This window comes from Oryctolagus cuniculus, chromosome 9 (genome assembly GCF_051225735.1).
Source record: "Oryctolagus cuniculus isolate XC-2025 breed Fujian yellow rabbit chromosome 9, ASM5122573v1, whole genome shotgun sequence".
In the NCBI taxonomy this organism is placed as follows: Eukaryota; Metazoa; Chordata; class Mammalia; order Lagomorpha; family Leporidae; genus Oryctolagus; species Oryctolagus cuniculus.
The window spans coordinates 37,589,742-37,601,973 of NC_142875.1; the positions used below are offsets into that span (position 1 = coordinate 37,589,742).

General features: G+C 39.8%; 1 protein-coding gene and 1 pseudogene across 6 annotated transcripts in view; one reads left to right on the plus strand and one right to left on the minus strand.

Annotated features, from left to right (window-relative positions):
• Positions 1 to 12,232, plus strand: part of LOC149124544 (uncharacterized) — a 657,427-nt gene that overhangs the window by 137,013 nt on the left and 508,182 nt on the right. The window lies entirely within an intron of this gene.
• LOC100348739 (actin, cytoplasmic 1 pseudogene) lies at positions 1,971 to 3,268 on the minus strand (annotated as a pseudogene).

Sequence of the window (12,232 nt, forward strand, 5' to 3'; positions counted from 1 at the left end):
CATTTTACCCAATGTTACAGAGCAGAGCCAGGAATCTGGCCCTGGCAATCTCAAGCTTAGATTATTTCAGCTAAACTCCACTCAGTCATGTTTACTTGAATCTATTACTGTTGTGTTATAGGGTAACTCTTGGTTTTATACAAATCATCATGGTCAATCAATATGCAAAAATTTTGAAGAAAGAGCTTTTATCTGAATTTTAAGAATGATTAAGGTATTTAAATTTTTTCTCCATGAGGAACAAACATTTTGCAAGAGAGAGATGAAGAATGCTGTTAACTTTGATAAGAAATGAATTCTAAAAAATACCTTGCCCAAAAATATTTTTCAGGATGAAAGAACACAAACAAAATTCAATACGCAAGAGGAGAATGCGGTAGAGAGTGGAATTTAATAATCAATGAAATTAAGCTATAAACCCTTCAGTATGAGCATAGATTATTGTGTTAATAAGTACTTTAATGGATATTTCTTTATTCTACATAACCACAGTATAATTACTAAAACAAGCCAAAACCGGTAGAATATATAATGCTCAGACCTCATCCGTGTTTCTTGTCAATTGTGCCAATGATGTATTTATTGAAAAAAAATCCTGTTAGGAATTATATCCTACATATCTGGTTTCCTTAGTTGTGTCTTTTGGACTCTTTTATTTGGAATAATTTTTTCCATAATTTTTCTCTTTGCCTTTTGTGACCTTGACACTTTAGAGAATTATAGACCAGTTATTTTGTCAAATACCATTTACTTTTGGATTCTTGGATATTTCGTTCTAAGCAGATTCTATGCAGGCATCTTTTGGCTGTGATAGCACAGGATGATCCTGTGTTCTGCATACCTTGGTTACTTTAGTGAGATGCTGTCTCCCAAGCTGCTTTTTTCTCAAGTTACTTCCCAACCCCCCCCCCCCCGCCCCAACTTGTAATTAATCAGTATTTTGAAATAATGTAAGTATCCCATTGGTTAAACTTTCAGTTTTCTCATTTATGAATATATCTCTTTTCTCATGGATTCCTACTTTATTTAATGTTTACAATCCAGTACTACCATTATTTATTTTGATAATGAAGTATTTATAGATTATCCATTGGCTTCTGTATCCTTTAGACATATCTCCATCATTCTTTGGGCATTTACTTGCACTCTGGATCAGTTGTTGCTGATTCATCCTTAATATTTCTAGATCAGTTATCTGGTGGTATTCCGTGGATTCTCAGTTCCTTGCAGTGGAGAATAGTATTGAGAATAGTATTGAGAAGCCAAACTCTGGCTTCAGTTGGGCTCACTGATATTGGGTCTCACTGCTTCCAGGCCCTCTCAGTGGACATACACACTCACACATTTTCATTTCTAATTGTTTTAAAACTATATTGCAGACTAGCTAATTAATAAGCTATTGCAAACCATGACCTCACAGTGATACTACCAGGTTTGTGTGTGTGTGTGTGTGTGTGTGTGTGTGTTCAGGTGTGCACTTTTATTGAACTGGTCTCGTCAGTGTACAGGGAAGCCCTGCTGCCTCCACACCTCAACCCACTCCCAGGGAGACCAAAAGCCTTCATACATCTCAAGTTGGGGAACAAAAAATGGGGGCCATGATGGCTGACCATTCAAAATAAAAAGAAAATTAAAAAAAGTATTAAGGCGAAGATTTAAAAAATTTGCATTACATAACTTACACAAAAGCGATGCTGCCGCCTCCCCTGCACCGTTTCTCCTTGGCAGGAGTAGGGCGGGGGCTCCCTGTCACATGGCATCTCACGATATTTGGAATGACTATCAAAAGAAAAAAAAATGTACAATCAAAGTCCTCGGCCACATTGCAGAACTTTGGGGACTTTGGGGATGCTCGCTCCAATGACTGCTGTCACCTTCACCGTTCCAGTTTTATAATCCTGAGACAAAAGTGCCCAAACAAAAAACAAACAAACCAAAAAAAGAAAAAACAAAAACGAATAAAGCCATGCCAATTTTGTCTCTTTTTCTGCGCGTTAGGTTTCGTCGAGAGAGGGTGTCCCGCCACTGCGGCTAACAGTCCGCCTAGAAACACTTGCGGTGCACGATGGAGGGGCCCGACTCATCGTGCTCCTGCTTGCTGATCCACATCTGCTGGAACATGGACAGCGAGGCCAGGATGGAGCCGCCGATCCACACCGAGTACTTGCGCTGGGGGGGGAGCGATGATCTTTATCTTCATGGTGCTGGGCGCCAGGGCGGTGATCTCCTTCTGCATGCGGTCCGCGATGCCAGGGTACATGGTGGTGCCGCCCGACAGCACCGTGTTGGCGTACAGGTCCTTGCGGATGTCCACGTCGCACTTCATGATCGAATTGAAGGTGGTCTCGTGGATGCCGCACGACTCCATGCCCAGGAAGGAGGGCTGGAACAGCGCCTGGGGCAGCGGAAGCGCTCGTTGCAGATGGTGATTACCTGGCCGTTGGGCGGCTCGTAGCTCTTCTCCAGGGAGGAGGAGTTCGCGGCCGTGGCCATCTCTTGCTCGAAGTCCAGCGCCAAATAGCACAGCTTCTCCTTGATGTCCCGCACGATCTCGCGCTCGGCCATGGTGGTGAAGCTGTAGCCGCGCTCCGTGAGGATCTTCATGAGGTAGTCAGTCAGGTCCCGGCCGGCCAGGTCCAGACGCAGGATGGTGTGCGGCAGCGCGTAGCCCTCGTAGATGGGCACCGTGTGGGTGACCCTGTCGCCAGAGTCCATCACGATGCCCGTGGTGCGGCCAGAGGCGTACAGGGACAGCACAGCCTGGATGGCCACGTACATGGCCAGCGTGTTGAACGTCTCGAACATGATCTGGGTCATCTTCTCGCGGTTGGCCTTGGGGTTCAGGGGGGCCTCGGTCAGCAGCACCGGGTGCTCCTCGGGCGCCACGCGCAGCTCGTGGTAGAAGGTGTGGTGCCAGATCTTCTCCATGGCGTCCTAGTTGGTCACGATGCCGTGCTCGATGGGGTACTTGAGCGTCAGGATGCCACGCTTGCTCTGGGCCTCGTCGCCCACGTACGAGTCCTTATGGTCCATGCCCACCATCACGCCCTGGTGCCGCGGACGCCCCACTATGGAGAGGAAGACAGCCCGGGGGGCATCGTCGCCCGCGAAGCCGGCCTTGCACATGCCGGAGCCATTGTCGACCACAAGCGCGGTGATATCGTCATCCATGGTGAGCTGAGTGGGAGCGTGGAGCGGCGGCGGAGCGGCTGGGCGAGGTGCGGTGGTCGCGAGCTGGACGCGGTCTCGGCGATACTACCAGTTTTTAATTAGGCTCCCTGAGCTCGTTCTAGTTTTTCTCACATTTTGAATTTGTAACTCTTATCCAGTTGGTCCTTTGTGTCCACAGTTTCCATATTCATGGATTTAATCAGTGATGGATTAAAAATAATCAGAAAAATTTGTATAAGTACTGAGTACTTAGATTTTTTCTAACATTACTCTCTAGTGCTCCTATAACTATTCACACATCATTTGCATTGTTTTAGCTATTATAAATAATCTACAGATGATTTCAAGTATAAGTCACATATAATCAAGTATAATCAAGAATATACATATAGATTTTAAGGCATTTTACATAAGTGCCTTGAGCATCTGTAGATTCTGTGATTGGCCAAAGGTCCTGGAACTAGTTCCCCTTGGAGATGATTGGACATGGAGAGACAGCTGTACTCAAAAACTTGGCTCTTCTTATCTTAAATGTATTTATTTATTCTCTTGAATGTGTCATATTTCCAAATGAATGTGCCATGTCTCTCCTCTGTCTCCATGTCCTTTCTTTCCACCTGGGCTCTGACTCCATGTGCTTGGGTGTTGACTCCCGATGCCTGTCTGCCACTAACCCCATGTGGCTGCTGTCCTCTTGTCACCTGGACTCAGTCACAGTGTGCTGGACAGCCCTCCTGTCCCATGCTCTGCTCACTCAGCTCAGCGTCTGACTCGCCTCCCTGGGTCTCTCACTGGTGATCATCATTGTCTCTGCTCCCTGCTTGTGCCCTGCTGCCTGTTGATGGACATACTCTTCACCTTGCTTGGCTTCTGATGGTCCAGTCCTTCCCTTGGATAACATCCTGGTACCTGGACTCTGTGACCCCTTCCCTGGACGTAGAGGTCTGCTTTGACAAACCCCATTAAATGTCTTTGGGACTGATCTGTTCAGGAAGGCAAAAGGGAATGTAGAAGGGAAGAAGCAGATGAGAAAGGAAAACAAATGATACTTTTGAATGAATATCTCTAACTATGTGACCTTTTAGTTACGTTTTTCCCATGTGAGGTATTTTACTAGAGTGATAGAAGGTTTTTTTTTTTTTTTTTTTTTTTCTTTTTTCTGAGTTGGGTTTACTACTTGTAATTCTAAAGGATCAGAGAGGAACTTCTATAATAAACACAGGGAGAGTCACTCCAACTGTGAACTGTTAAAAGCCTTAGATTGACAGTAGAATTAAACAATGTATCATAGTTCTATTTCCTTATGTATATAATAATGTTGTTAAAGAGTTTAAGAGAAAGGGACCTTGTAATGAATATCATATCATTAAGCTGATTGGGGTTTTAACTGGAATCCTGTTAAATTCTAGGCAAGACCTACGGTGACAACTAAATTGGTTTTTAATTTTTGGATGCTTTTATTTGAAAAAAAAAAATCTTCAGAGGCTTAGAAAAATTTATCTCCCAGCTGCAAATGAATGAACTTACTCACTTTAAACACAAGGTTCTTCTTGCCCATTATAGACAGTGATTTTGTCTGTTTGTGAGGGATGATAAAGGTTGTCTCAGGTCAAATCCAGCTTTGAAATTGTAGTGCTTTTCACTCAGATGAGCATGTCCTTGGCTTTTCATTTCCATTTTCTCTTTAACGTGTTTTATGATAACTGAGAAACCAAACATAGAAATGCTTATTTAATTTTCTTCAGAAAAAATGTAAAAGCATATTTCCAAATATAGGACAGGCACACATGATGTGCATTGAAAAGAGTAAGAAAACTGTCATTTCAGTTATAAAATTACTTTTTTTTCACCTGCTTAGGGAGTTGTTCATCTCTGGCTTGTTGAACACACTCTTGACTGTAAAATTGGAGACTGCTAGATCAAAAATGCTGCTTTAAGCATGTTATTTCTGAGCTCTTATTTCACACTTGGAAGAAAAACATTGGAATACATGCTTAAGCATAATGGAATCATGTTGAAAAGTAGAAATGATTTTATGAAGAGATAAGTTGTAGAAATACCTTTGTCAATAAAGATTAATTTATGTAATGCTATTTAATGTCCAGATTTAGTGGAATTGAACAGTCTAAAACAAATTAAAATATTGAATCTTTTAGAATGCAGGTCACTAGAACCCTGAAAATATTTTTATATTTGAAAAGAAAGTCCTTCATTCAAATATTGTAGGTTATGCCATTTAATTTACCACCTGTTTGGGAAAAAAATCTTTGCTAAAAGGCAATTTGCCTTTGTCTCTAGACTTCTGGTTTATTTATTGTTACACTAAATTAATTGATCAAATAGTTGTTTTTTAAATTGACAAATTGTGTTCCATATCTATATAAAAAAGTGATTCTAAATTTTTAGAGGCTAAAATATTTCAAGAAGTGAAAATGATTGTCAAGTAAAGCAAGCTGTTGGTCTGTGTGCCTATCTTGTGTGTGTTTTCTCAAGTGAATTATCACCTCCACCGTAAGATGAAGAAATTATATCATCCCTATCTTTCAGATAAGGAAAGTGATGCCTGCAGAGGCTCCAGGGTTTACCAAAGGTTACACCATTGGTAATGATATGGTAGGGACTTGAACTCCACAGTCTGGATTCTATGGTCACCACTCTTAGCTTTTAGGCAGCAGCGGAATATGGGAACAAAAGAAAGTAGAACCGAGATTTGATCATTATGCAATATATACATGTATTGAAATATCACATCATACTCCATGAATTTGTACATTTTTATGCCTCAAATTAATATGGAAGTTAAACTAAGAATCTTTAGTTTTATTGCTTCTATGAAATTGATTATACTCTATTAGAGTAAAATGGTAAGTAAAGAAGGAGCGTTTTTCCAAGTTTACTGTTCTCTGGGGTTCTAGAGAGCAATTGAAGTTAAGGTAGCTGAGATTCGAGTCTAACCATTCCTAGAAATAGGGGAGCATTCCAGAGTTCGGAAGCCCTTGCTCCAATCCTGGCTCCACTGCTGCATTTCTAACCTGCCCTTTGGAGGCGGGCAGACTTAGAAGAAAGGGCACATTCTGGAGCCGGACACATCTCAGTTCCAATCCCAGGTGAATCATGTATCATTAGATTGTGGACAAACAACACCTCACCAAATCCCATTTTTTTTTTCATTTGTGAAAAAATAGGTACATAGTGAAACAATGCCTTATGTTGTTGATGTTAGGGTAAATGAGCTAATATTGGCACATAATGCCATCAGTCTTTATTTTGGCCTTCCAACTTGTGTTCTCATTACCCTGTTGCTGACCACTAGCTATCCAGAGCCCTAGTAAACACTGAACAGTGAGGTCTTGCTTGTTTCAAGATCCAGCCGCTTAAGGAAAAAAGTGACAAATGAACCGCCTGGGAGTGTTGACATCTAAAAAGCCAGTGTTGCCCAAATAAATCTAACTTGTGGACTACCAAGATGTGTTACAGTATGAATGGAATTTCATACTGGGCAGAACAGACATTTTTGATTGACTTCCTCAAGCTAAAGTATATTAGCAATGTTGTGTTCTGTTAGAGGTTGGTCTGGCCTCCCCTTTTTATTCCTCTGACTCACTTGTGGACCCTCCTGAAAGCCTGAACATTGCTTCTCCAAAGCTAGAACATGAGGGCCTGAAGATTGGCCGGAATGGTAACTGTTAAAAGTTAGTGTCCTCCACACAGAGATAAGCTAGGGGATTTTATAGTTTGCTAGAATGCACAGATGACTTGATTGAAATCAAGTGCTTTGCTTGTTGATTTAAGTAGAATGAAACAGATATGTGTAGAATGATCTATGTATGATCTATGCATGTACTGTATGCATAGACTACACATCAATACAAACACATATATGTGTGGGTAATGATCTTTGTATTTAGAGGAATCTATGTATGTTGGTCTACATAGAATGAAACAAAAGGAGCCAAATAGACAATGAATGGAGAAATATTTTTATGAGAAGATAGGCAGAGATTCTTTTCTCAAGATAAGAAAGGTCAAGAGAGGATAAGAGTCCTTAAAAATAAGAATCACTTAGCTCAAGTTGTGGAATTGACATGAGATGGAATAGATGCGGTAGTGTGTGTTGTTAGACTCTGATTGGTAGCCACACTCTGAAGTATATGATACTCACCCTTCCTGACAACTCAACTCTGGAGCACCGCTCAGAGACACACATTGTTTCCAGGGGCTGACGTCATTAACAGGTGGAAAGTAGAAGGAAAGAGAGGATCTGTCAGTTTCCCGCCCCCACCATCGTCCTTCATAAACAAAAGTTAGAGCTGAGGCAGGAACAGGCAGGAACATCCTTGATCATGGTTTTTGTTTGTTTGTTTGTTTGTTTGTTTGTTTTTTTTGCTTGGACTTTTTCTGTACAGCTTGCTTCCTTATATTGTTTCTCTCTTGTTCTGTAAGAAGTAATTTAAATGATTCTTTTCTTAGTGTTCAGACCAAAGAGAACTTCCTGAAAGCATTGTGTGATCTTTGACACTGCCCGTCTCATAAATTCCACGTGAGCCCTTTCGCAGGGGAGATTTCCTTGAGGTTTTGTAGTTGACTGGGGATGAGCAGCTCCTCCATAGGCCAGGGCTGTCAAGGTTGTGACTTGAACCAGAAGGAAGCAGCTGATTAGGTCCTGGAGGAGAAGGAGATTTTGGAAACCTAAATCCCTGGCAAGGAAAGTAGTGCTTCTTATCAGCATAACTGGTGTAGAATAGGGGAAGAAAAATGTATATACCAAAAAAAATTATGTGAAATTTTGCCCTTTTAAAAACATCTGAAGTCTGCAATTTTCTACTAATGGATGATGAAACTGAATCTAAGGCCATAGCTTCAGCAGCAAAAATAATCACTGAGAAGCAGAAATGAGGAAGAGCCTGTGCAGTGTTGATTGCCTTGAGAAAATATAGGTACCCATACCTGATGAGCTTGTCTGCTGGGAAAGACTGTTGTGAACATAAATTCTGAATTTCTTCCATCGGATCCTTCTTATTTTAAAGCCTTCATTACTTTACATGTGGTTTCAGATTCTGCTTCTCTTAATCCCAGTTTGGTCTCTGCATTCTGTGGTCAGCAATTTCATTGTTTAGGATAAGGTGTGTTGGTTGGTAGATTTATCTGTCTAATACCCACATCAATATACACTGCTTAGTATTCTTGGCCTTCCTTGCTGTGTTCTGTGAGTTGTTATCTGATTCTGTTTTTGACACCATCATCTGTACTTCGTGATTATATTTGTGACCTTGGTTATATCACTCTCTGTCTCAGTACTCTCTTTTGATAAAGAAGAATGACAGTTACTTTTAAGCTCTTTAGAGAAAGATGTATGCCTTAAGTTATTTGTGAAATATTTATCTGATTCCAAGGAACTGTATTACTGAGAAAGTACTTAAAAATATGGCATTGGAAATTCTACTTTTTTATTACTGTATATTTTTTCAAAGATGAGGCAATTAACCCATGTGTGACACAATGGAAACAGTTGCTATGTATTTTAACATGGTACTGTATATATTCTATATGCTGAAAATGATTTCTAATTCTTTCCCAGCTGAACACATGAGAATCATGTACCCAGGATATTTGAGATATATATTCAATATGAACAAACCAGATAAGGTGTTGATCACATCCTAATTGGTCCAGTTCAGGGAAATTAAAATACCATTGAATAAAACATATAGTTATTCCCCAGGATCCAAGCAACATTCAGACATGTCCAACCAATACATATCAGGTTTTTGGGGTACCAGGCTCTTTGATGTCTACCTCAGCTGTAAGGTATAAGACAAATACCCTATTTTATTTTTTTTTTATGAGCTTAGAATCTAAAGGGGGAAAGACAGACTTCATCCTGAAGGGAAAGTGGAACCATTGAATGTTTTAAAGCAGGGAATGCTGTTCATTAGTCTTGAATTTTGGAAATCTTACTTAGTTGCTTATGAAGAATATTTTGGGGGATGAGATCACAAGAAAAGACAATAGTTTGGACAGGCTATAGCAATATAAAATGCAATCCTCTGTTTAAGCACTGAAAGTTGTAGAATGATAAGTGAGGCAAGTTGACTCCAAGGTGATCAGAGATTCTTGCCGTACAACCACATGAGGGTGGATACCCTTAGAGGCATGAGGTATTTTTTATTTATGTTTGCATTTCCTATCTGGAACAGAATTGTTTCTCAGTAAATATTTAAAAGAATCTAGGGGCTTTCAAAGACTACATAATAAATAATATATAGATATGTTTAAAGGAATGATAGTTTCCCATAAGCAAATAATTGTGGCTTGCCATGACTTCAGAGACAAAATAGAGACAAGCAGCAAAGAAGAAATGATTTGCTCCCTTCATGTTAGAGTAGATGTCTCATCTGAAATAATGTTGGAGGCAAAATATTTGTTTTCCAGGTGGACACAAAGACTGATACTTTATAAACACTTGAGAAAATATTTGTAGTTCTTTCTGGCTATCCTGTGTGTTAGCATAGTTAAGGGGTACATAGGTAGGGGTTAGGGCAAAAGGAGGAGTTAGGTAAAGAGAGACCCCATCACCTTGAGGATCTTAAGAAGTCATTCATGAAGAAATTGAGATCATACCAGGTATTGCTCTAAGAGATTTTGAGCAGGGAAAGGAAATGTTCAGTTGTGCTGTTAGTCTCTCCTCCACCCCCAAGCAGTAACATTGAAGGTACAACATAGGATGAGACAAAACTAGGAAAGTAACTTAAATGGTTAGTGGAAAGTGGCTGTTGCAATGGAATTAAGATTATGCTTTTTCTTTCTCCTTCCAAAAGTTACCCAAAATAGCATATCACTGAGAATGTAGATTCCCTTATGGACAAAACCAAAATCCAATGAGAACTGCAACTGCCATTTTGAGGTTTTTGAGGGAGGATTGAAGAAGATAATAGGGAAGACATCAAGAATGGATCTGGTTGACTGAGTGTTTCAGAGGTCAGAGCAGAGTACTGGAAACACAGAGGAACATCCTGGGTCAAGGTTAGAAATCATTATGCTATAGAATGTAAGTGCCTAGGTAAGGAAGGGAGAGAGTGGAGGATTAGCCTATTGAGCCGCGGCACCGGCCCTCATTATGCTCTTAAATCTATGAAATGCATGAACTTTGTTCACCTTATATTAAAAAAACTTTAAGATTCCTGTTACAGAATTGTAAAAATCTCTATCATGAGGAACACTTACCACTTTTTAGTATGTTCACAAGCTTGTGCAATCATCACTGTCATTTAACTTCAAACCATTTTATTAACTCCAATAGAAATTCTGTACACAGTAGCAGTCATTCTTCATTTTCCTCCTTCTTCCAGCTCCTTGTTAACACTAGCCCAGTTTCTGTCTATATCGATTTGCCTTTTACAGATGTTTATAAAAATTGAATATATAACTCCAGGATTAGAACTACTACATCGTATGGTAACTCTATGTTTAATTTTTGAGAAACTTCAAAACTTTTTTCAAAGTAGCAATTACATTTTAAATATTTCATGAATGTATGATGAGGGTTCAATTTCACCAGATCCTCACAGATACTTGTTCTGTTTTTTTTCTTCATTATAGCTGTCATAGCGGGTATGAAGTGGTACCTCATTATGGTTTGGTTTTTATTTTCCTAATTGTTGAATATATGTTCATTATCTCATCGTCCATTGTATGTCTTACTTGGAGAAATGTTTATTCAGATTCCTTGGCCATTGTGTAATTGTGGTATTTGTCTTAGATCTTTATATATTCTGGATATTAGTTCTTTATCTGATACGTGATTTACAAATATTTTCTTCATTTCTGTGAATTGTCTTTTGATTTTCTTGACTTTATATTTTGGAGCATGAAAGTTTTTAGTTTTAGGAGTCTGTGTTGTTGCACAGCAAATTACATAGTCTCTGGTAATACAAACATCCTATGCTGAAGTGTGGTTTGAGTCCTTGCCACTCTGCTTCTGCTCCAGATTCCTGGTAATAGTTCCGGAAAGGCAGTAGGTGATGACCCAAGTGATGGGCCCTGCCATCCACAGGAAACCTGGGTGGAATTCATGATTCCTGCCTTTGGTCTGGCCCAACCCTGACTGTTGAGGGCATTTGAAAAGTGAACCAGTAGATAGAAGATCTCTCCATGCCTGTCTGTGTCTATCCCTCTCCCTCTAAAACAAAATTAGTAAATCTTTAAAAAAAAAAACCAAATTTTATTTTTAACATACTGTAATTTGTTATTTTGGTCCTTATATTTAGCTATTTGATCTATTTTAAGTTAGTTTTTGTTTATAGTAATAGGTAGAGGTCCAAGCTCATTACTTTGCACATGGAAATCTGTTGCCCCAGCCTAATTGTTGAGATCACTGTTCTTTCTGTTGAAATGTCTTGTCATACATGCAAGGTTTAATTCTGGAATTTGTAGTGTATTCTGTCCATCCACATTTTTGTCTTTATCCCTAGTATTCCATTGTCTCATTATTTTGACTTATAGTAGTTTTGATGTTAGAATGTGCAAAACATTCAATTGTTCTAAAAAACATTTTGATTAGGTTGTGTCCTTTGCACTTTCATATAAATTTTAAAATCAGCTTGCAAATTTCTGCAAAGATTCTAGCTTTGAATTTGATAGTGATGCTGTTGATTCTGTAGATTTTGGGGGATATTGCTATCTTAACTCTATTATATCTTCATATCCATGAACATGGGATATATTTTATTTTTAAAATATTTATTTATTTGAAAGTCAAAATTACAGAGAGGAGGAGAGGTAGAAAGAGAGAGAGGTCTTCCTTCCTCTGGTTCACTGCCCAGTTGGCCACAATGGCCAGAGCTGCACCAATGCAAAGCAAGGAGCCAAGAGCTTCCTCCGGGTCTCCCACATGCGTGCAGGGGCCCAAGAACTTGGACCATCTTCCAACTGCCTTTCCAGGACACAGCAGAGAGCTGGATCAAAAGTGGAGCAGCCGGGACTCGAATCAGCACCCATTTGGGATGCTGTCACTGCATATGGCAGCCTTACCTACTATGCCACAGCACTGACCCCCAGGGGT